This window comes from Xenopus laevis, chromosome 6S, assembly GCF_017654675.1.
Source record: "Xenopus laevis strain J_2021 chromosome 6S, Xenopus_laevis_v10.1, whole genome shotgun sequence".
In the NCBI taxonomy this organism is placed as follows: Eukaryota; Metazoa; Chordata; class Amphibia; order Anura; family Pipidae; genus Xenopus; species Xenopus laevis.
In genome coordinates this window covers 40,062,615-40,088,193 of record NC_054382.1, presented here as the reverse complement: position 1 = coordinate 40,088,193, position 25,579 = coordinate 40,062,615, and the positions used below count along the sequence as shown (strand labels likewise).

At 37.6% G+C, this 25,579-nt stretch overlaps 1 protein-coding gene across 2 annotated transcripts in view; it reads right to left on the bottom strand.

The window, feature by feature from the left end:
- rarb.S (retinoic acid receptor beta S homeolog) overlaps positions 1-25,579 on the bottom strand; it is a 245,930-nt gene that overhangs the window by 121,652 nt on the left and 98,699 nt on the right. The gene's annotated exons all lie outside the window — the stretch shown is intronic.

Here is a 25,579-nt window from a genome sequence, read left to right as displayed (position 1 = left end):
CCCAGGATTCTCACACAGCTTAAAGACTAGCAGCGAGCGTGCACAAACAGACAGGCAGAGGGAGAGCGAGAGAGAGGGACTCAGGCAGCCACTGCCATCACTCCACATGCTCGCCCCTCTCCTCTCTGCTCTTTGCACATACACAACATAACATACATTACTTGTACAACGCCAGCCTGGGAAACCTGTGATATTGAATCCTCTTTCAGTGCAACCATGACAAAATGGATTTTGTCAGAAATATTTTGTTAATGTTTCATTTTCTGAAAAAATAATATATATATATATATATATATATATATATATATATATATATATATATATATATATATATATATATATATATTAGTATGAAAAGTATTTTTTTTGTTTATTTTATTTTAAAGGTTTTTATTTTTTAATCTATATGTATTTCTCTCAATTCGCAGTCAGATTTCAGGGTTTTTTTGGAACTTGGAAAGCTCTAAGAAAATCCTGGAAAATAGCAAATTTCCACTGCTGTTATAGGAGGCTTAGGTGGTTTCCAGATCATACCGGTAGCCAGGGAAAAGTGGTTTTTTTCCCACACAGTAGCATGCATTAGGAGTGTGTTCTAATGATTGCAAATAACCATTAATCCACAGCTACGTCTTGATAGAAGGGCACACTGGGGTGAGAAGTCACATATGCCAAATTTAATCAGAGCTCAGGGCTTTTTTCTTCATGACAACAATGAGGCTAAGAACAATCGGGGGGCACGGCAGCCGCTGGTTTGGTGTTAACAGCACATTGCGGTTCCCCTATGGGTGAATTCTCCAGTGTTGCTATCTCTGTATACAGCCTCGGCACAAGGGGCCACTGTTGAGATAATAATATTTTCTATCAATTCTTTTCGGAATTGGAACAAAAGAACTACGCTGTACACAAACAGACGCACCTACCTCAAAGAACACACTTCTGTGACCTGTTATTAAATGGTGCATGTTATCCTAAGATAGCTTTTCTGGCTGTAAGCACTTGCATGCTCATCATTACTGACAAACATACGGAAAGTGCCAGCACTATGTGCAATTATATTTCTAGTATGCAGTTATTAATATTGCTATCACGGGACATATTAAGAGTGTCCACTGACTTCAACTCCAGTAATTAAATGCGCTTCTATGAAATAACGGATTTGGTAGCCTGATAATTGTACTTGTAGCGTTAGCATTTTATGCCATTTTCCATAATTAAAACTAGGCAAAGGCCTTCAGTTTATACACCAACCATGATACCTACTTGTGGCAGTGTTACTTTTTTATGAAGCAAGACAATATTTTTCTTGTTGTCTATGAAGATTCTCATTTATCCAGGTCATTATATACAGTATCTAGTAGAATTAAGTCAAAGGCAACTGGACATTTGATGCACATTTATCAAGGGTCAAATTCATGTGAGTGTCTTTAAAACTCCCATAAACTCCCATGAATTCCCATGAATTCGAAATTCGACCAATCAAACTTTATTATAAAAATCACATTTTTTAAACTCGGGTGAATAGGATCTCCGAAAAAAACTTGAATGTCAGGAAGTCTGCAAACAACTCCAAATTAATCCCTAGAAGTCTCCCATTGCCTTAAACAGCAATTTGGCAGGTTTTACATTGTGAATAGTTGAATTTGAGTTCTTAAAGGGCCAGAGTATGATAAATCTCGAAAATCAAATTCACATTTTTTGAAAAACTCAAATCGAATTTGAATAACTCCCTAGTCGAATTTGACAGCTTTGATCATCTCAATGTACATGACTGGAAGAGTGAATTGTTGTGAAGCCGACCAGTGTAAGGATGTCAAAGTATGTTGATGACAAATTGACAAACACACTAGTATGCAGCCCAGATTCAAAAGCAACAGTTAAAATAACAAATAAAAAAAAAAATCAAACAAATACAGAAAGTATTGTAGAAGTGATACCTATATTGGCTTACAATAAAAATACATTGCAAGGTTTTGGAGCACCAGTCTGGTATCTGCATGGAGCATGGGTTGCAGGTATTTGGCAATTTTTCTAATAATGTTCAGTTGTGGGTTGTAGGTAACTACAATAGGTACCCTGGTGCTATGGGAAGCAAAATGGCACCTCAATATGCTAATCTGTTGGTCCAGAAAATATCCTGGCTTATTGCAACATCAGACCCTTAACCTATTTATGGTATATATAGTATATAGATTAAAGGTAAAATTCCTGGAACTACCTCTATTGTCAGTGATGTAACTATATATTAATGGGCCCCACAGCAAATTATTTTTCATGCCCCCGGAATGTCTAGAGATTGACCTGTTTTACCATTATTTATTGAAATTGTATAAAAATCAGGTCCTTGTGGGGCACCTATACTTCCAGGGCCCCCTGCAGCCACAGGGTCTGCTTCCTCCGTAGTTAGTCCCCTGTCTCTTGTTTTATAGACAAGCACCTAATCTGAGGAAAATGATTTTTAGAAGTGCTCTTCCTAAACAACTAAAACAGGTACATTTCCAAGTTACTATACCAAATACACAAAAAGTCTACACCATTACATCACATACATGATTACATGTACTAGGTGTTCTACAGGAGGCATATACATTGGAGAAACAGGACAAAAAAATACACACAAGGATGAACCATCACAGAAATAAGATTAAGACCAAATCATGTGATACATCAGTGGGGCAACACTTCTGCAATCAAAATCACAGTCTTCAGGACATGGAGGTCTTAATTCTAAAAGGGAACTTTAAAGCTGAAAGGAAGATCTATGAATTCAAATGGATTTATTTAACACATTATGTGACCTGACTGGATACAGATCCCTGGACTTTTCACAACCCACCTTATTTCATTTTATTATCTGTAGAATTTATTTGCCTGACGAAGGGGCCTTGGTGCTCCAAAAGCTTGCAGTGTATTTTTATTGTAGCCAATATAGGCATTACTTCTACAATACTTTTTGGATTTGTTTGTTTTTATGTTATTTTTGCTACTGGCTAACACGTTACCACCATTTTTGTTTTATGCAAAGCTACAGTTATGACCCATGTGCCCCTCCTCAAGTCACTGATTGGTTACTGCCTGAGAACCAATTAATGGAATCCAAGAGAGCTTCAAAGCAGGAAGTAGTGTTCTGACTATTATGTTAGACATCCAGTCACTCCAGCCTTTATACTAGGGATGCACTGAATCCTTCTGCTTGGCCGAACCAAATCCAAATCCTAATTTACATATGCAAATTAGGGACAGGGAGGAAAGTCGCATGACTTTTTGTCACAATACAAGGAAGTTAAAAATGTTTTCCCCTTTCCACCCCTAATTTGTATATGCAAATTAGGATTCGGTTCGGTATTTGACCGAATCTTTCGAGAAGGATTCGGGGGTTTGGCCAAATCCAAAATAGTGGATTTGGTGCATCCCTACTTTATACATTACATTTTGGCTAACTAACTATATTGAAAACATTTTTTATTTTGCACAGCCTATCTATTTACCCAGTTTTTATTTTTAAACTGAATAATTCCTTTAACAGTGAACTACCCTATAATTATGCCCTTCCCCAAACAACCCTACAATATTATCATACCACATACATAAATTACTATTCTGCACAAACAGTCTAAAGGGTTAGTCTGTGACATAAACCAGCCTAATGGAATAGTGCCTAATTTAAACCAAGAGAGCAGTGGCAGAACTACAGTGAGAGCAGGGGGTGCAATTGCACTAGGGTCCGCACCCTCCTCGAGGTCCGCCAGCTGTTAGCGCGCCCGCGTATCCACACAGAGGATTTCTTCCGGAGGAGCGTGGGGAAACCAGGCTTCACAGCCCGCACCCAGGCCCATGCCACTTAGTTACATTACTCCCAGAGACTTCACTTAGTAGAGATCAATGGACTGGGTTTCTGCTTATTTCAAAACATAACTGCATAATTGAACAATCCGCTAATAATAATAATTTGCTTATATTGCTCCCTGTCATGGGGGGGGGGCAATCACATACAAAGAGCATCCCCAGTTCAATCTGGTTTACAATTCAGTTCGCCAATAGTAACCTTCTTAGCTTCCCTGCAAGGTATTGACAGGGATTAAATACCTCTGATACATCTGAAGCAAAATCCATCAACCAACTTGTACTTATATGCAAACATGCAATCTGACACTGTATTAATTATGTTAGTTGCTCCGCGTGTGCAGTAGAAAGGGAGAAAATGTTCTGCAGGGAGCCATTAATTTCTAGTAGTAATATCAAGCCAGGCAAGACATGGGTGGCCAAAGATCTCATCTTTGAGCACCTAAACTACTGTTTCTGTTTTATAGCTGTGGCAAAATTGCTCCCCCCATATTAAATTGACACATATCAGAAATGATTTTGTTGGAGAGGGTGGTATATTATAAATTAGGCCAGTCTGCTGGACAATAAAGTTGTTGAGTTTGTTTCAGTTTGTTTACTACTACTTGGGTTATAGTAGTACAGGTATGGGATCCGTTATCCAGAAACCCATTATTACGGAAAGCTGTCTCCCATAGACTCCATTATAATCAAATAATCCAAATATTTAAAAATTATTTACTTTTTCTCGGTAAGAATAAAACAGTAGCATGTACTTAATCCAAACTAAGATATAATTAATCCTTATTGGAAGCAGAACCATCCTATTGGGTTTATTTAATGTTTACATGATTTTCTGGTAGACTTAAGGTATGAAGATCCAAAATACAGAAAGACCCGTTATCCGGAAAACCGAAGGTCCCAAGCATTCTGGATAACAGGTTCCTTACCTCTAGTTATGTAACCACTGTTTTATATTAATGAATCATTAATACTTAGCACTGTTTTAGTATGTTATAGAGTGACAGTCATATTACAATTTGCGATTTGTATTTATTTTTAATTTCTTGCTTTTTTTAGCCTTTTGATGCTCTGTTGTTTGAAATTTCAGTCCAATTTACCCTAGCATCCATGCAGTGGTTTGAATATCAGACTGGAAGATGAATAGGAGAGGAGAGGACCTGAATAGAAAGATAAGTCATAAAAATCAAGAACAACAATAACACTGTAGCCTCATAGAGCAACGCTTTTTTGGCTGCTGGGGGTCAGTGACCTCTATCTGAAAGCTGGAAAGATTCAGATGGCAAATAATTCTAAAGCTATAAAAATGAAGACCAATTGAAAATTTGCCAGAAATATGGTATTTTCTTCTAAGTACCAAATGATTAAGTATTAAGTATTGAAATGACGCATAGGTTGTACCTGTTACGGTTCATTTCCTGTAAACCTTATTGATTCTCTTCTTCCTGTTATTGGCATGGAAATCTTTAAATAACATGTCAACCCAAAAAATAATGTTTTGCCTAATAAAAGAAAACATAATTATACGCAAATTTGGAATATACATTCATTACACATTTTCTGTGGTTTTTAAGTTATTTGTATTGTAGTGTTGTGCGGGCCGACCCGATATCCGCGGGTCGAGTGGGTTCGGGCCAAGCTCACATGCCACCGTCAAATGCCGGCGGGTCTATAAAAGGAACCCGGAAGCGCGGATGCGGGCAGGTGCGGGCCAAGGGAGGGCGGGTGAGGGTCAGGAAAACCTGACACGCACATCACTAATGTATTGCTATTGAAAGCATTGTTTGTTATTTTCTATTCTCTGCCTTGGTGGCTCTGGCTTTTGAAACTATGTAACAACCATTAGTTAAGTAAATGCTGCTTTCAATATCAATTACATTTACAAATAACTTTTAAAGCACTAACAATTTTTAATAGATTCATCTTGGAAAGTTGCTTATAATTGTGTTTCCTTTTTTCAGGCAAAAAAAAAAATAAAAATCTTTTTTTGGGTTGACATGTCCAACCTTCATTCAGGAAGATGATCAGGAAAGCATACATATATTGTCACTGTGCATTGGTCCCTGTACACTTGTGAGCCCCAGGCAGTTTTTTGGTTTCCTCTGTAGTTCATTGCTTCTTGCTTTAATTGGGTACTATATAATGTTGGAGGTTCTGCAAGCCTATTAAAGAAATAGAAGCCTTTTATATTGTTCGACTGAGGGATCCACATTTTGAAAATTGCTTTGGTTAAAAGTTACTTTAGTTGGAAGTACCAAAGTTGGGTACTTGTGTCCTTCCTGGCCCTTGGGCTTTTTATTAGCTTAACGGCACAGAAGCATTCTGAGTACTGTTTTTTCCAGTAGAGAACTGGGGCAGTAAATGTAAATGTGCACTAAATGAGGTGACAGGATGCAGTTAATGGAACTCTAAGGGCTGTGTAACACTGTGTCACTGATCTGTGGCACTTAAAAGGTTAAACACTGAATTTATTTCCCTTTCTTACTGTACAATACCAGTCTGAAAGAAGTGCAGGTACTTTCCAAAACCAGGGCATTTTCTGAAGGTACTGTAAATACAAGAATTGTTTGAGAGATGACACATTTTAATTTTTCTGTACCTGACTACCACACCTCTGTACATACTATAAAGCTCCAAGCTACTTTTTAAAATGCTGTGGCTTATTTCATATATCAGTTGCCCTTATGTAGCTAGTCGTTCTGGGACCCTGCTGCTAATTCTCAAACTGAATCATAGAATCTCACAATAATGGGGCTAAAGAGCACAAATACCTCATTGACGTATTAACGTTTTATTACAGAAAAGTCATATGTAAGGCATATCAACAAAGCAAACACTTTAGGGGTTTTATTTCCAGTGTTTTAATCTTTTCTGAAACACCTCAGAAACGTGCACCACCTGGTAGATGAGAAAGTACTAAATTATAGTAACATTCCCAGATGAAAAATCAACCTTTTTACCACTGCCCAAGTTATCTGTCCCCGCTGCCCATAATGTACTTTTTTTAAGCCCTGCCTCTTGCCAAGGGGACACCTCAATTTGATCCTTTGCCTTGAGCCACCCCACTGAACCCCATTACTATATACTTTAATTCAGTGATCCCCAACCAGTAGTTCGCGAGCAACATGTTGCTCACCAATCCCTTGGATGTTGCTCTCAGTGGTCTCAAAGCAGATGCTTATTTTTGAATTCCAGGCTTGTGGACAAGTTTTGGTTGCATAAAAACCAGGTGCACTGCCAAATAGAGCCTCCTGTAGGCTGCCAGTCCACATAGTGTCTACCGAATAGCCAATCACAGCCCTTATTTGGCATCTATGAACTTGTTGCACGCCTGTGTTGCTCCCCAACTCTTTTTATTTTTGAATGTGGCTCATGGGTAAAAAAGGTTGGGGACCCCTGCCTTAATTAAATCAAGAGACAGCGATGGGTGTAAAATATCCACAACATTTATTAACGTTTTATCAAATAAGTAGAACCATGCGAGCCTAACCCGAGGCAATATTATAAAGCCAGAATTCAACAAGAGATCGCTACTATGCTCTGCAGCCAACATGAGAGAAGTTCAGCAGCCCTGCTGCCGCTCCTGAATCTGTAGTGTGTCGATGATAGGAAATCCAAGCAGGCTGTCCCCTAGCACAAGCAGTAGTAGCGTCTGTATCAATCAACCCACCGTGCAGTCACAGGAGAGAACCTCCTTTCTCCCTCTTCTAAACTTACCTGTACAGTACTCTGGCAAGGTCCTACCGCTGCTGTGACACATAAAACTTCAAATATAATATCATTTGTGCATTGTTTTGATCCAGAGGAAGGCAAAAAACAAAAAGCCTGAGGTCAGTGCCAGTTTTGCCTCAAGAGGGAAAATATTCCTTCGTGACCCCAATGGCGATTGGAAACATTCAATCAACATCCAATTGGAAACATCCCTGGATCAAGCATTTCACATTCATTTAACTTGAATTAATATAATGCTGACTCTCACATTTATTCTGTATAAAGATACAGAAACCACAATGTAACAGCACATTCAGGAAAAACATCCACATTCAGTTATGAATAGATAATATGAAAACATAAAGAAGAAAACGTCTGACATTTTTCAAAATATGCAAAATGGGGGAGAATGGGTGGGATGTTTCTACCTGCTCTGACAGTAAGGAAACAAACGACTTCTTCCCCTGACATCACTTCTCTCTCTCTCTCTCTCTCTGCCCATGAACCCAGCCATCTCCTTCCTTAAAGGAGAACTAAAGCTTAACTAGAAAAGTTAGCTAGAAATGTTGTACATTATGTTTTGGGCTTCTGTACCAACCCAAGGCAATTAACGTGAGTGCGTACATAACCGGAAACTTAGATGTAGGTTCCCCTGATGTGATGGGACTGTATACTTTGTAACTTGTCAGTTATATATAAATAAAGGTTGATATAATTCTATTTTATCTGGGGAAACTTGAAAAACATATAATGCCTAACTATGTTGAATTAGAATCCACATCTGGATACATTGGCTTGTTATCTTAGGCATTCACCGGTAATTCCTATTTGGAACACACCGCACAATGTAGGGAGAAAGCAGACAGTTGATCGGGACATTATGTTTTGCTAGACAAGAAGAACAGTATGTGAAAAAGGTATCAATATACATATAATAGTGATGAATTTGGTAGAATAGACATGAGTACCTCTAAAGTTAGATTAAAATGTTTGCTTTTGGAACTCTATCCCAGTAATAATGGAATAGAAGTCACACCTACAACCCCCCCCCCCCAACTAGAAAATAGCTATATAAGCGACTAGTATGTGGGCTAAATATGAAATAAAAGATCCCTGTCCCTTCAGGTCATGTGCTCCTGCTATAGAAATCAGACAGACTGCTTTAACGCTGTGTTGCTCACACTCTAGTTCTACCCTGACTGGATAGTCACTATAATAAAACTTTGACCATCTCTTGGGACATTTTTATTTCTATTTTACTACACCCTACCCAACCAGTACCACTAGCTAAAAAGTAGGAGTCAGGCCAATATTGTATGGGTGCCGTCACTTTCTCTAGCCAATAAGCCGGCAGGATGGAACAATATCCTAAACCCCAGCTCATCTGAAGTTTGGTTCAGCCTGAGCCAAAAACATATGTATTGGCCAGGAAAGCAGAGACTCAGAAGAATTGATAAACACCATACTTCTTGTGTCAGAGTAATTCACATTTCATTGAAACTATACTGCAGGGAATATCCTTTACTTACACTCATATATATTTACGTTATTTATATACATGTTTACTGCCTGTAATTGAAGAGAGAACTCATTTAAAAATACTAGCAGTTGCTTTAGATACTGCAATTCATTTATTATTCATCAAGGGAAAGAATAAAGGTACTCTAAATGAATACCTCCATTAGCATGAATTACCAAAAATTATCTTTGTAATTATTGCACTGAAGTGTTTACTGACACCTTCTTTGTAAACACTTAATATCTTGATTACCCCTAAGCAAGCGCATGAATCTTTCTGCAGGCAAAACATTTCTGGGTGCACTGTGATAATAAAAATAGAAGCCGCAAACGAGTCCAGTATAAATGCAAAATGACTTTTACAAACTACATGAAGATAAAAAGTCTAATAACCAGTGAATGTACTCACATTCATATTTACAGTCACATTGGCGTCTTTTATGTTTCACATTAAACTGGAATGATAAACTGCTTTTTATTGGAGCAGATCTGGCATTTCCTTTCAGACGTATGTAAAATCACTAGGTTTGAGACTCCCATTTGCTGTGATGTAGGGAGGCAGATTTAGTTAAATTAGGGTGTTAACTTCTAGAAAAAAGGGCAAGTAAGAATCTTACAGTGAACTCCTCCGGCTGCCTGCCAAAAAAGCGTTGCAAGCTAACAAATGCACATAGCGGTCCATTTATTTTTAGTGGTATTAGAGCTTTTTGAAACTAATTTCTCTAAAACCCAGAAATTTATTAAAAGATCAACATAAAAATTGCAAATGAAAAAAAAGCCGAACAATGTATTCAAAAATACAAATACCTCTAAAACCTCTAAAAAATGCGGACAATTTTTCTTTTTTGGCCAATTACTAGTGAAAAAAGCCAAAAAAGTCTGAATGGCTAAAAAAAAGGTCCAATTGGTTCAACGCAGCTCCTATTGACTTCTAGAGGACTTCAACGGTTTGCTTGGTATAGTTTTGTATAAGTTTTTTTCTGTTTTTTACACTTAATTCAGAGTTTTAGAGAGTTGATAAAATATATAAAATTGGCCCTCAGAGTATACATGGTATTTCAGATACCCAGCCCTGCTGTAAATAACATATCTTCCATCAGCTGTAAACTAAACTAGGGAGCAGATTTATCAAGGGTCGAATTTCGAAGTAAAAAATACTTCGAAATTCGACCATCAAATTAAAATACTTCGAATTCGATTTCAAACTTTTTTCATCGAATTTGTGTATTCTGCGGTCGCAGTAAAATCGTTCGATCAATCGATTAAATACTTCGAATCGAATGATTCGAACTATTTTAACGTACGATCGACCAATTTTATTTCGACTTCGAATTTTTTTACTTTGAAAATTCCCTCTAATTCACTTCGACCCTTGATAAATCTGCCCATAGGTCTTCCAGCTACTGTAAACTACAGGTATGGGATCCGTTATCGGGAAACCCATTATCCAGAAAGTTCCAAATTACGGAAAGCTGTCTCCCATAGATTCCATTATAATCAAATAATCCAAATCTTTAAAATGATTACCTTTTTCTCTGTAATAGTAAAACAGTAGCTTGTACTTGATCCCACATAAGATATAATTAATCCTTATTGGAAGCAAAACCAGCCTATTGGAGTTATTTAATGTTTACATGATTTTCTAGTAGACTTAAGGTGTTAAGAACCAAATTATGGAAAGATCCGTTTTCCAGAAAACCCCAGGTCCCAAGCATTCTGGATAACAGTTCCCATACCTGTACTGTTTTTTGCAGTTAAGTACAATAATTAGCCCACTCACTGCAATGAATTACAACCCATGGTCCTTTGGATGGATTGAACCTCAACTCCATTCCAGCTTCAGTGACAACTCAACATTCCAGTTCAGTGAATTGTACTTGATGGCCCTCCAACCACTGCAAACACTACCCCACTAGTCTTAACTGTCTTGCTGCAAACTAAAATATTCTTTGTGATTACTCAGCGGATAGTTGCACTTCGAGTGACTTTGGAAAACAAATCGCCGCGTTTTTTTTTTTTTTCATTTTACCCAGCGCAGAGTGAGGGAAGGCGTTTGGTTGGTTGGTTGCCACAAAGACGAAGCGATTAGTCGCCAGGCGACCAAATCTCCCCATAACGCCCAGTGTGGCCTTACCCTTAGCTGGCGAATTGTCCAAAAATATCAGGCTTTTTGCTTTTTTTCACACTGGCCTGGATATTGCAACTACAGAACCTTTCACTGTGCTGATGGCATATCTTGGTGACTCAGGCTTACAGAGCAGAATGTATGTTTATATTCTTTTATGATCTCCTGTTTTACTGCTCTATGATCCATTCAGGAATTTGTAGTTTTTTTGTCCCATATTTCTGATAAAAATATGGCAACAGAGTCATTTCGGCATGGAGTGAAATGTGTGAGCAGTCACTTATTGAATGAAGAATGCTTAGGAATAGGCAGTAAAATGTGATTTAAAGATTCAAATATATTTCAAGTCTGCATTATGTGCCACTTCAACTGCTTCCTTGCCACAGAGTATAAAAGCAACAATGTGTTATTCACAGGATGATCAACCCTGGAGATACCCTATCTCCTGTTCCAGATGATAATTGTGAAAAATGCATAATTCAGGCAGAGTTTATTTCAGTGAAGCTCTGCACTGTGCAATATTCACAACAGTTCTTATTTAAACCCTGCCACAATCAACATTTATACTTGATTTCCCTCACTGAAATACATACTGTACCATAATGATATTCTTGCTTAAAACACTTCATGCTTGTTTCTATGCACTTTTCATGGTTTTAGCACTCTACAAAAATAAAAACAAATCACCAGAATATTTTCTTCTTCTGGAAGGTGTAAGACTCTATTACAGCATACTGGTAACTGACAGTAAAGCAGTCCTAAAAATAATCAGCTAAATTCATTTGCACTTCTGTTTGAAAAGTCCGCATATGCTACTGGTCATTTTTTTTTGTATCTTAAAGGGGAACTCCACAAAAACATAACTTAGGCTTTTTGAAAAGTTAACATAATTTCAAGCAAGTTTAGAATATACCGTATATACTCGAGTATAAGCCGACCCGAGTATAAGCCGAGGTACCTAATTTTACCTACGAAAACTGGGAAAACTTATTGACTCTAGTATAAGCCTAGACACAACTACAGCCCTGTCTCCCAGCAGCGCACATTCTGCCAAAGCGACCCCCCCAGCGATCAACCGGACTTCTTTGCAAAGTTGATGGTGACAGAGAATTGCCAAACGGATTACTGTGTGCATTGTCCCACTGTTCCACTACCATTATCAGAGGGCGCTGTTTGATATTGCCATCACTGTTAATCTTTCGTATAACCAACAGAGGGCGCTGTGTGATATTGCAGTCACTGTTATTCTTTCATATAACCAACAGAGGGCGCTGTGTGATATTGCAGTCACTGTTAATCTTTCATATAACCAACAGAAGGTGCTGTGTGATATTGCAGTCACTGTTATTCTTTCATATAACCAACAGAGGGCGCACTGTTATTCTTTCATATAACCAACAGATGGCGCTGTGTGATATTGCAATCACTGTTATTCTTTCATATAACCAACAGAGGGCGCACTGTTATTCTTTCATATAACCAACAGAGGGTGCTGTGTGATATTGCAGTCACTGTTATTCTTTCATATAACCAACAGAGGGCATTGTGGGATATTGCAGTCTCTCCCCAAGTGAACTGTTGGTATAGGAATGATTAAAAGTGACTGCAATCTCAGCTATTCGGGTCGGGTACCGCTGACCCGAGTATAAGCCGAGGTAGACTTTTTCAGCACATTTTGGATGCTGAAAAACTCGGCTTATACTCGGGTATATACGGTACATAATTTAAAAAATATGCAGACTTTTCATTATTTTTAATGGTTTCTGACAGATCCTTAAGCCTAGCCCGGTGCTCTCCTGCTGATCTCTCTGACTACTTTGCTGAGCTGACTGACTACTGTTACTTTGTATCAACCACCAGCTGTCCTTAGCCTACATTCTCCACGTGATTTCAATAAGGAAAGGAACATGACAGTGCAATGCATTGTGGGTTATGTAGTTCCTGCATGCTGTCTGTAAGTTGTGGAGAAGTTGTTACAATTTATAACATCAGTGTTTAGTCCCTCTTTTCCTGCCAGGATTTCAAATGATGCAGAAAGAGAAGAACTTTTAAACATGATTTTAGCATAAAAAATTTCATTTACTCATACTTTTTGAAGAAACAGCTAACTGTGATGGGTATATTAGGGGTTTCTGTGTTATGTGGGCCTCTTTATCAAATTTTGGTTTGAAAGCCGTACTTCCCCTTTAAGAATATGCACACTTTAGTGCTTCCACAATCAAATCCACTTTGTGTTTGTACTTACATGCTGATACCACACATGCAGGGCTGGAAATAGGAATAGACAGAGGATCACATGCACATGCCTAGAGTACGAGTGTGTGGGGGGGGAGGCACTAGGCTCATACCTGTTATATCTGCCTACCCCTAGTTTGGCCCCTGGGTGAGGGAAACTTCAGTATAATGCCCATGTATCTTATAACAGGCAGGGGAAGTGAGGGCTTGTCAATCACGCCTCAATAGCCCACAAGGTGACAGGTGGGGCATCAAGTGCGGCTTAGAGTTGGCCCAGCTCTGCACACACACATAATGGGGATTGAAGGCAGTGGATCATCTTTTCTATATCAATATATATATATATATATATATATATATATATATATATATAAATAAAACACACAAGGGAAAGTTGTGCTCACCACTAGTTTTTAAAACCATTAGGTGACCACAAAATACATATAGACAATTACAAGAGTCCTCAGCACTCAACCCATTATCGATATATTTAAGACAGAGACATTTTGTGCATACTGCTACTGAAAAATGCCTTACCCTTTAAACAACACAGGGATTGTTTGTTCATATATTGCAATATATTTAAGCTGGCCACCTACGTCAAAGTCATCCCATATCTGGCCAGTCCTATGCTCAATTTTCATCTGATTCATTAAGAATTCTATTGCTTCATTATACATTTTATAAAAGGGACAAAAACGTTTTACCTGCAACTTACTGGCTGCTTTCAAAGTAAAACTCCCAAACTTGGCTGCCCTTTTATTAGACACCAGTGGGATCACCTGACTATAGTTGGAGAGGGTGGGAGCTTTGGGAGTTTTACTTTGAAAGCAGCTAGTAAGTTGCAGGTAAAACGTTTTCGTCCCTTTTATAAAATGTATAATGAAACTATAGATAAATATAATTGCAATATATGGACAAACAATCCGTTTTGTTTAAAGGGTAAGGCATTTTTCAGTAGCAGTATGCACAAAATGTCTCTGTCTTAAATATATTGATAATGGGTTGAGTGCTGAGGACTCTTGTAATTGTCTATATATATATATATATATATATATATATATATATATATTTGATGACATTTCTAAGCATCGATATGGAGCTGGATTACATAAGGATTGTGACAGGCCCTTTACCCTGGATTACCAGATGAAAGGTAGTTTAATTAGGTAGAGATTTTCCACTTCTATCTAACCATAAAACTGAAAAGCAGTGTACTAGCCAATAGTAAAAGCACAGTGTTATTCAAGTTGCCCCCGTGCCTCTGGAAAAGTAGCAGTTGCAGCTCCAGACATGTAATCCGATGCAAGGAACAGGTAGAGTGTTTTGAGAAATAAAATACAGACACGCTGTATCGCTTTCTATTGTTATATGGGCAATCAATAAACAATGACTTGCAAAGTAATTCTGATGGTGAGCACCTGTCTCCATTTAAACCTTCCATCTATTAAGTTAAATGAATTATCTGCCATTTCCCAGAGCAGTGACATTTCTCGGTACTAGCCCTGCATTCTCTATGTATCCTGCCTTACTAGCCTGTGCTCGGTGTTGTTCTGGCCTACACAGTAAATTGACAACTTACAAATGTCCCTAATAACAAATAATGATCATCATCACTCTGGCGGGTGCTGCCGCGCTTCTAAGCGTCCCATGAAAGCTAAATCAGCTCCCTTTGTATTGAATTCAAAACAATGTGCTATAAAACAAAAGCAATGTGGTCATTTTCCTTTCTTATTTCCCTCTGTGCCCACTGGGATTTTTTTTTGCAAGCACCATTTAAATTATATTTAAAGTATTCCTTCAGATGCTGCATATATATAGATATACAGTATATATATATATATATATATATATATATATATATATATATATATATATATATATATATATATATATTACTACCCAAGGATGCACAACAAGCTCCCATGTACACATCAGAGCCCTTTAATCAGTTGTCAGCACTAAAATATTACTGTTTCAGATTACAGAGAAACAAAGGGCCGTATATACTTTTGCTTAGGGGCTTTATTTTATTTCTGCCGCATAGGTACCTGTCAAAGTGTGGTGGCTGGGATAAAGCAAATGGGTTAATACACATTAAAGCTGTGTAAACAAACCATTAAGTCCAGACAGTATAACATATGTGAACGACAGGTCTATAAATTTAAAGTAACATAGGCCTTTTCATAAATATAGTGCTTTCTAAGGTCACAATTGTGTTTACATGAAATCAGTTTTACAAGCAGTTCAAAATAATGATTACGTGTAACAATTACGTGTAACAAAGCAGAGGGTATACTTTTATTAAATCCACAATATTTGCTTTGCATTGGATCCATGTTTCCAGCTGGAATTTCTTACAGATCCAGGTATAGATAATAAAAATCTAAATTATTAGAAAACCAGGAAAAGAATCTAAATCTGATGGTCTAAAACAGAATCAGCGTGATTTCTAAAGGGGAAACGTGCTTATTGATTAGCAGGGTCCAAGTTAAACAATGAAAAATGGAAACAGGAAATCTGAGGCCCATAATGAAATATTGCCCAGTCTGCCATGAAACAGGCTAGAATGTTTTGATTTCATAAATAAGAACTGTTTTATAAAGACTGGGAGTTCCCAAGTCTTTCCCAACACTTACGGGGGACTGTAATAAAATTCAAAAAAATATCAAGGGCTGTTTGCTTTAAAAAGATCTGCTTTTATCTGCTCTGTACCACATTTGTGCCTACAATCAGACCCTTCTTGTTTGTATTCTTATGGTGGTTGCATATTTACAAGGAAACAAATAAATATCATTGCTGTATATATGCGCTGGATCTCAGGAGTAGTGATGGGCGAATTTGCGAAAAAAATTTATAACCGCCGGCAATTTTTCGGGAGAATTTTCGCGGGCGAATAATTTCACCCATCACTACTCAGGAGTCCAGTGGATGAGACACTTAAGAATGAATTGGGCCCCTTTTGAGTATAGCAACAGGAGGACTATTGGCACCAAACTTCCGTTTCTTTCTTGATTACTGTAATTTTTATAACTATTAGTGTGTAGGCTATGCTGATGGGTGCCAATTTTTGGGAAGCTTTCCGTAATTTATAATCACTAACATCTCACCTAGGCCGACACTTGTCTTCTTCACCACCTCCATATTCATAAGTGCACCCAGATATCCCTGTTGGGTGCATGCACAATAATGGAATCTCCAGAAAATCTCTGTACTGCAAACGTCTGCCCAGGCTAGTGCAGAGGATACTTGAGTGCGTACTGAAGAATATAGTGTCAGTACAATCTGCACCCTGGGTTGTACCCCGAGCAGTTGCATTTTTAAGGGAATGTCATCATCATTTATAGTACTGTAAGTTCAGATGGTTTTCAATCTCCTTAAACCATCATCTTTTTAAAAAGGAGCAAAGGAGATGTTCTTATTAAAGGTGGGTGTGCCTAGCAATAAGAATGTCCACTTTATTAAACCCACTATATTTTGAGGTTACATATTAATTAAAAGCTGGATATGAAAAGTACCTTTTTTTCAGATGGGCAGGGGTTAGCGATATCCCTGACTGTGTGTCTCCCTAATGTCTACTCTGCAGCCATAATTAACCCTTTTTTCCCCTTCGGAATATCACATTGATACACGTAGTTTTCAGCTTGGAAAGAAAGGCCTAACTTGGTGCATTGTCAGAATAAATCATATACTCTATGTGGCACATTTACTATGGGTCGAATATCGAGGGTTAATTAACCCTCGATATTCGATTGTCGAAGTAAAATCCTTCGACTTCGAATATCGAAGTCGAAGGATTTACCGCATTTCATTAGTTCGTACGATCAAAGGAAAAATCGAACGATTCAAAGGATTTTAATCCATCGATCGAACGATTTTTCTTCGATCCCAAATTGACAGGAAAGCCTATGGGGACCTTCGAATAGTGGTCGAATAGTCGAACGATTTTTAGTTCGAATCGTTCGGTTCGAAGTCGAAGGTCGAAGTAGCCTATTCGATGGTTGAAGTAGCAAAAAAAAAAAACGTTCGAAATTCGAAGTATTTTTTCTTCTATTCATTCCCTCGAGCTAAGTAAATGTGCCCCCATGTGTGCCTGTCTAATACATGCACGTACACACACACACAAAACTTGTTACCCCTTTACACAACAAACTTACTAATAGGAAGCAGTTAGTTTTAAGTGTCTGGCCCTCTCTATGTCAAGTTGAACCATTTATCACGAAAGGTTATAAAAATACTGGAAGGCTTTAAAAGTACTAGTTAGAGTGTTTTTGTAACATTAACATAAAATCCACTATTCAGTACTAAAGGCATCAGTCTTTTGGATAGGCAAAGCTGCTTGCCTGGGAGACAGAGCATTGATTTACACTGATGAGAATTCAATTCATTCTCAATGCATTTATAGTCATCAGAAACTATTTTGGTATGCAACAGGGGATATAATAATTTCACATACTTTTTCTACACAATTCTATTATGCCATCTGGTCCCTCAGCTCTCGTGTCTGTATAAACCATCTGTGCAGTTTCCTTGTGCATTTATATTTACATTAATGAAGTAGTCGGTAGTTTCAAACGCTGGTGGTATAAAGGGAGGGAGTGCAGCTTCTTTGTGCGTTCTTATAAAGAGCTTTAAGGAAGAATTCTACACAGTGGGCTTGAGATTATCTTCTCGCATTAAAATGCACACCACTTGTAATCCCATAAATGCAATTAGTATGTTTTGCAGCAGGTCTAAAGCTTACAGCTTTGTGGGCATAATGGATAGTGAAAAGGAGTGTGCTGTAGCTACACTGTTATGATATTTAAAGTAACATAGGCAGAGTATAATATATATTTAAACCCTTAAAAAAGAGGTAGGCCTGTCATTTTGCACAGGCCAATACGCTGCTGACTAGGTCCAGAAGGAGTCAACATCTTACGGCACCTATCTATTTACTTCATTCCCTTGATATGCAGCATATTAACTACACAGAAAGAAAAAAAATCTAACCCTTTTCTTCTCTACATGCTGATATGTATTACAGGCATGGGATCCATTATTTGGAAACCCATTATCTGAATTACTGGAAAGCCATCTCCCATAGACTTCATTTTATCCATATAATTCATATTTTAAAACTGATTTCCCTTTTCTCTGTTATAACAAACCAGTACCTTGTATTTAATCCAAACTAAGTTATACATAATCCTTATTGGAGACAAAACAAGCTATTAGGTTTATTTAATGTTTAAATTATTTTTATTAGATTTAAGATATGAAGATCCAAATTACGGAAAGATCCCTAATCCGGAAAAACCCCAGGTTTCATGTATTCTGGATAACCATGATCTTGTTTCGTAGCAAAGCATCGGAGGAGGCCGAAACGTTAGTGTCGTATCTTACAATAAAACTTTTTATTTGTACTTAAGACCTATGAGTGCGGATCCTCTTCGTGTTTGGTATATATATATATATATATATATATATATATATATATATATATATATGACTGAATATCCAGCCAGTCTATTGCTGAATTTCAGTATCTCTAAAGAATGTCAGTTGTGTTGACTGTTCTCTACATACACTCTCCACTGTATCCTGGGGCAATTTATACCAGCTATTGTTTAGTTTCTTACCTGTTTAGGGAATACTGTGAATTGATTTGTTGCTTTCTTCATACTAAATAGTTATGTTGGAGCAGCTTCTCACATTTTTTGGAAAGATCCAAAGAGCAAAGTGTTTACATAACAGCTTTTGACTGAAAGTCTTTGCTCCCTAGACTAGTCATATTATGATACAGAAATTATTCTGTAATTTAGATCACCATACCTAAGGCTACTAAAACATCTCAACATGAAATAAACTTCAATAGGATTGTTTTGCCATTAATATTGATTCATGTAGCTTAGTTTTACTATGAATTACAAGGTACTTTATTATTATTATTATTGTTATTATTATTATTATTATCAAAGAATTAAGAATTGTTTGTATAGGATCCTAACTTTATATTTTCCCCAGAGGAACCTGGATAACAGCTTTATGGATAAAAGATCCCATACCTGAACTGTAAATTTGGGTTTAATTGAATTGTCATCTTCCTCTCTTGCTTATGTCCGTTTCAGATAAACCATCCAGGATGCAGTAATGCTAATATAATTAATCTTGTGTTTTTGTTTATTGTAGTGAAAGAGTGATACAGTTATTGTGACTAATACCTTGTTATATAATAATATATAATATAGCCGGAATACAAGCAATTGTATTTAAAGGAATGTTATACCCCCAAAATGAATACTTATGCAACAGATAGTTTACAATAGATATAGAATCACAGTAAGGGTTAATTTGTGTAGTGGACCAGGAAAAGGAAACATAGACAGGTACCAATAGGATTGATAAGAAACAGTAATGAACCTATGACCTAAAAAAAAGTGTGGACAAACAGATTATATTTTGTAAGTTCTTCAGTTGGCCATGTTCGGGCACATGTGTCATGAGCAGGTGCCCTCAATCATTATGACCAATCTCCGTCAGACACATAACTATCAAATTTGCGTGCACCCAACATGGTCAACCAGAGAGCTCCTGGTGCAGATAACAGAGCACTCTTCTAATCTTAATGGGTGCCCAGTGGCGTAACTAGTTGTTACTGGGCCCCATAGCAAATTAAATTTAGGGCCCCAAAATATATATAAGTTGGCCTATTTTACCAAGATATATTAAAATTGCTAATTAATTAGGGTCTCACTGTGCCCCCTACACTCCTGGGCCCCCCTGCAACCGCAGGGTCTGCTTCCTCTATAGTTACGCCCCTGTGGGTGCCCAAATGTCAGCTGGAAGGACCTACTGGTAAATAAAGAATTAGAGAGATTATTAGATGATCCCCTTATATATTTATACATAGTTAATTTCACCCCTCAAGAACCTTGTCTTCAGCGTTAACAACCCCAATTTGGCCAGTCTTTTCTCGTAGCTGAGATTTTCCATACCTTTTACCAGCTTAGTTGCCCTTCTCTGGACCCTCTCTAATACAATAATGTCCTGTTTGAGTGATGGAGACCAAAACTGGAAGAATGACCCCTCCTCCTGCAAATCTATGCCCCTTTTTAATACAGCTCAAGACCTTATTTGCCATGGCAGCTGCTGACTGGCATTGCTTGCTACAGCCAAGTTTATTATCTACAAGGACTCCAAGGTCCATTTCCATAATGATTTGCCTAGTGCAGTCCCATTAAGGGTATAAGTGGCTTGGATATTTTTACATCCCAGGCGAATGACTTTACATTTATCAACATTGAATCTCATTTGCCACTTAGCTGCCCAGGTTGCCAGTTTGTCAAGATCCTGTTGCAAGGATGCTGCATCCTGGATGGAATTAATTGGGCTGGATAGTTTTGTGTCATCTGCAAACACTGATACATTACTTACAATACCCTCCCTTAAGTCATTAATGAACAAGTTAAATAAAAGTGACCCAATACCGAGCCCTGAGGGACCCCACTAATAACCTTACTCCAAGCAGAGAATGTACCATTAACAACCACTCTCTGTTCCCGATCATGTAGTCAGTTTCTTATCCATGTGCAAACAACTTCATTCAGCTGAACAGCCCTTAGTTTAGAAAGCAGTCGTTTGTGGGGCACTGTTTAAAATGCTTTGGCAAAATCCAAGTAGATCACATTTTCTGCTCCCCCACTGTCCAGCATTTTACTTACCTCATCATAAAAAGCAATCAAATTTGTCTGTCTTTAAATTTACAAGGGGCAGACTTTTTGTCACACCTGGTAAAGTGCGATGGGAGTCAAGAGTCTCACCTTCCCTTGTTGCAAATAAGGGACTGAGTTGACAGGGTTGCAAACTACATGTCTGAGTGCTTATAACGTTATATCATATAGAGAAACCATTGGAGACCTTGGGAAATCTGTGGGTCAGAAGAAAGCCATGTTCAGTTCTTAGCCTCTGGTTCGACAGTCCTGAATGGTGATTATATCATAAATACTGCATTATAATACCCTCCTATGCATGTCAATATTAATCTAGTAAATTAATCCTTTCCTTTAAAAATGGAAAAAAACCACTCCATAAACTTGTGTTAATTCCATTTACTAAGTATCTTTTGCATTCTAGTCACTGACATATGCTGCTGACCCCTCAGGAGACAGGCAAATCACAGTTTACACTGAGTAAGCCAATCATATTGTGAATATCAATAGGGTCTTTAGTCTGCAGTATGCACTGAGGCTGGCTTTCTTATTTATATTCATATAATGAGAAAGTGGCCTCGTGATATCAGTTGCAAATATAAAGTAGCACTAGATAAATGTTCATGAAGTAGTTTCAAAATAAATCTAGCATTTGGGAAATACTAGGCATAGCTGTGATACATTTTGTGTAACTAGCATTTTGTGGTCCCTGCAGTATTTCTAGAGCTGCCCGTAATTTTCAGAAGATAACCTTATTTGGAAAACTACATTGCAATGTTTATCAGTCAGGGTTCCAAAAGGTCCCCCAGGGTCTGCCATTGCTACTGTTACCCTACTGCAGAATATTATTCTGAATAATGTTTTGTAGGCCTTTAGGATGGTATGTCAAAATTATTAGGAGAGAATAATGGAACAGAAACTCTGAATATATATTTATATAGAGAATATACCCCCAACAGTAATTTATAAGGCACAAGGCTGGAGGTCAAATGTTTTTAGAAAGGTCATGGAATTCTGGTCATAGAACTTCCAACCCTTTCATGCTCATGTTTACAAGTCTCTGCTCTTTCTCTGCTCACACTAGCTCTCCCAGCATCTTCTTTTAAATGCACAATTACAAAACATAATTTTTTGCAATCCTTCAAAGGCAGGAAACACCCAACCCCTGATTGATGCCTAATTACATTGTTTGTTTAAAGTCAGGTAGTTTTTAATATCTAAATATGTTCATAAGGTCAGTCTCTTGCCTTACAAACCAAAGAACTTGAGCATGTCATTCCCCAACTGTATTTATTATCAGTATACATGTTATGTGCCCAAACATCTGTATGTCGAATTAGCATAGTCCAAGCCAAATGGAGCAAGCGTTAAAATAAGATAAATGAATCACCAACCCCTTATGTTCTGCCCACACTGGATAATTAGGTTCAGCTTGTCAATGATTTTAAGTGAGTAAGACAACTGTCTAATCCGTCTTCTTCTTCTTTGATCCAGAGTTTGAAAACAAGTGATTATTCAGGTGGGTTTGAGATAGTATCAGCCAAATCACTGCTAATAACCAATCACACTACAAAAAAACCCAACAAAAGAAGAGAAAGAAATATCTTCTGACTGACCCCTTGGCCAAAAATTAAATATGTAATTAACACGCCTGAAAGTGTGTAGGTAATTAAAAGATCATAATGACCCTATTGATCACACAGAGGCCTTTTTGGCATTGAATTCCCCATATACATTAATACAGGAAGATTTTAAAGAATATCTCGTTACTTGTGAACAGGTTCCACACTCTATTTGCTTTGAGAAATATATAGCAGATGGGTATTAGCTGAGCAGACAGAGTTGACAACAGGATATGATGTCAATAAGGCACTTGTGGAGACTGACAATATGCAGTTGCACAGAGGTCGTTACAATCCCGAGAATTATTGTGTTACAGAAAAAAGACAGCTGCGACTTCATACTGGACATGGTGCAGCTACCCATAAAACTTAACTCAAAGAAATAATGAACCCTTGTTCAAAGCAGTTTTTGAGCACACAAGACCTAACTGAGAAGATCTGAACACTACTTAATGGATCTGTCTAAATATGGCCCTTCTGCTGCTTTTAACAAAGGCTGGTAATAAATATTTTATATCAAAGCTATACTATACTATATTATACTATACTGCTTTCAATAAATGGAATAAAAAATGCTGGTTCAGTGCAAATGCCCAAGTAAGAAAGTAAGCTACAGTAAACATACATATATAGTGACGAGGATTTACCTCACCCAGGGGCTGAGTGTGTTCATTTAACAACAAGGCAAAGCCCTAAGGGGCTATAGCACACAGGTTGTATTCTATCTGCCCAAAACTGCCACCTCCCATTCACTACACTGCTTTGATACTAACACTTTTCAGCCCAGAAATGTACAGGTTTTTGGCTAAAAAGCACCAGTCAGGCATTTCCCCGTCAAATAAATGGAAGGCAGCAGTGACAGAGTTGCTATGTTGGATTAATAGCAGAGATGCTTGCTATACAGTTGGCCTATTGTATTCACATAGTTATTCTGGCTTTCGCCAAACTGGGACTTGTTTGTTAGATGTGACGCATGATCCATCACTGCAGACCACTTCTCTACAGTGCAATGACATAGATCATTACACCACTCCAAAACACTAAATATGGTGACATTAGGCTTTTTCTGCAGGATGGGAGATACCTACCCCTGTCCACATCCCAAATCTGCCCACAGCATCATTGTGCTCAAATTCCTCCCCCTTCCAGCTGTCAATTATATACGTGTAGCCACAGGTTAGGGTTGGGAGAGGAATGCTTTTCCTAGACTCACACATCACTTGCTTCCAGAGGCAGTTTTTGAACTTGGCAAAGACTGTTAAAACTGAGGACATCTGATACTGGATTGAGCTCTCCAGATACTTTTCGCCATATACAATGTACAAGCATGGGACATGATATCCAAACTGTTCGGAACCTGGGACTTTTCTGGATAATGAATCTTTCGATAATTTGGATCTTTATACCTTAAGTCGATATGTAAACATTGGATAAACACAATAGGCTGGTTCTGCTTCCAAAAAGGATTCATTAGATCTTAGTTTTGATCAAGTGTACTGTTTTATTATTACAGAGAAAGGGGACATAATTTTAAAAAATTTGGATTATTCGGATAAAATGGAGTCTATGGAAGACTGCCTTACTTACCTTATAGCTAAGCACCAAAGTCAATACAAGAGTGCCCTGCAAGCAGATTTGTGCAAAATATATTGAGTGGACCTGTAAAATGTACCCACAGTATCTGAATTAGTAAAAATGTCCCTAGTTGCAAAATGGGGGTCATTAATAACTGCCTCTGTTGGAGGTCCAGGTGCACTAAAACATTATCCCTTGGCTCATTTACACTTGACTTGTGGTAGGGGAAGGTGGTAAATATAGGGCCCTGTTGGGACTGGGCCTGCAGTCATTTGCTGGGTATTTCTCTCCCTTTATGTTCCTTATTCATCTTCATAATTGTATTATTTATTATTGTTATAATAATCTTCATGATTCCTTTACAGTGGATATTTGTCTTATGGAGGTACGCATCATACATAACATGGAACTTTTACTATTGCTTTGGAGCTCTGTTCGCTCATGTAAACATCTCATGTAGGAGATTTCCTTATTTAAATAATAAATTGTGCTTTACACTGCACAGAATTTTAGAGTCAACATTTGGGCAATAAATAAAACATTGTTTCTGCTAGAACATTCAAGTCTTTATGTTAAGGAAATATACAGTATGTGGATTAAGAAAGCAGAAAAATCAGCTGATAGTTCTGCAGCAAGTGAAGTCAAGGAGAAACTGAGAGGGCGATTTGATCATTTTCATGGTCAAGGGAACAAAAAGGTAATGGCAAAGCAATTGCATGTGTTTGAGGAAAGCTGATCGCATCATGAGTAGGAATCAGCATGGTTTAATGAAGGACAGATCATGTCAGACAAATTAGTTTTTTATGATAAAATTAGGAAGCTAAAAAAATGAATTGTAATGTTGAGATGAATGGGACATTGTAAAAAAACTGAAACATTAGTAGTGATGGGCGAATTTATTTTCCAGGCATGAATTGTGGTGAAGCTGTGGCAACAATTAGCTGTGGAGAATTTGGCACGACAAAAAAAAAAATGGCGCGTGCATAAAAATTTCGCACATCAAAATTTTTTGGACACCCATTAACTTTAATGCATTTGGACAAGAGTCACGCGTAAAAAATTGTCACTTATGTCAAAATTGTCATTAGTCAAAATTATTTTGACACCCATTGATTCAATGTGTCTCATACATTTTTTGACAGATTCAACTTTAGAGGTGAAGAAGCCATTTAAGGAGGAAACATTCAGGTTAGTGTGCCTTTATGATCAGCCATAAGCATTCATAATAAATCACATACAAGATAGCAACTGCTGTGTTAACA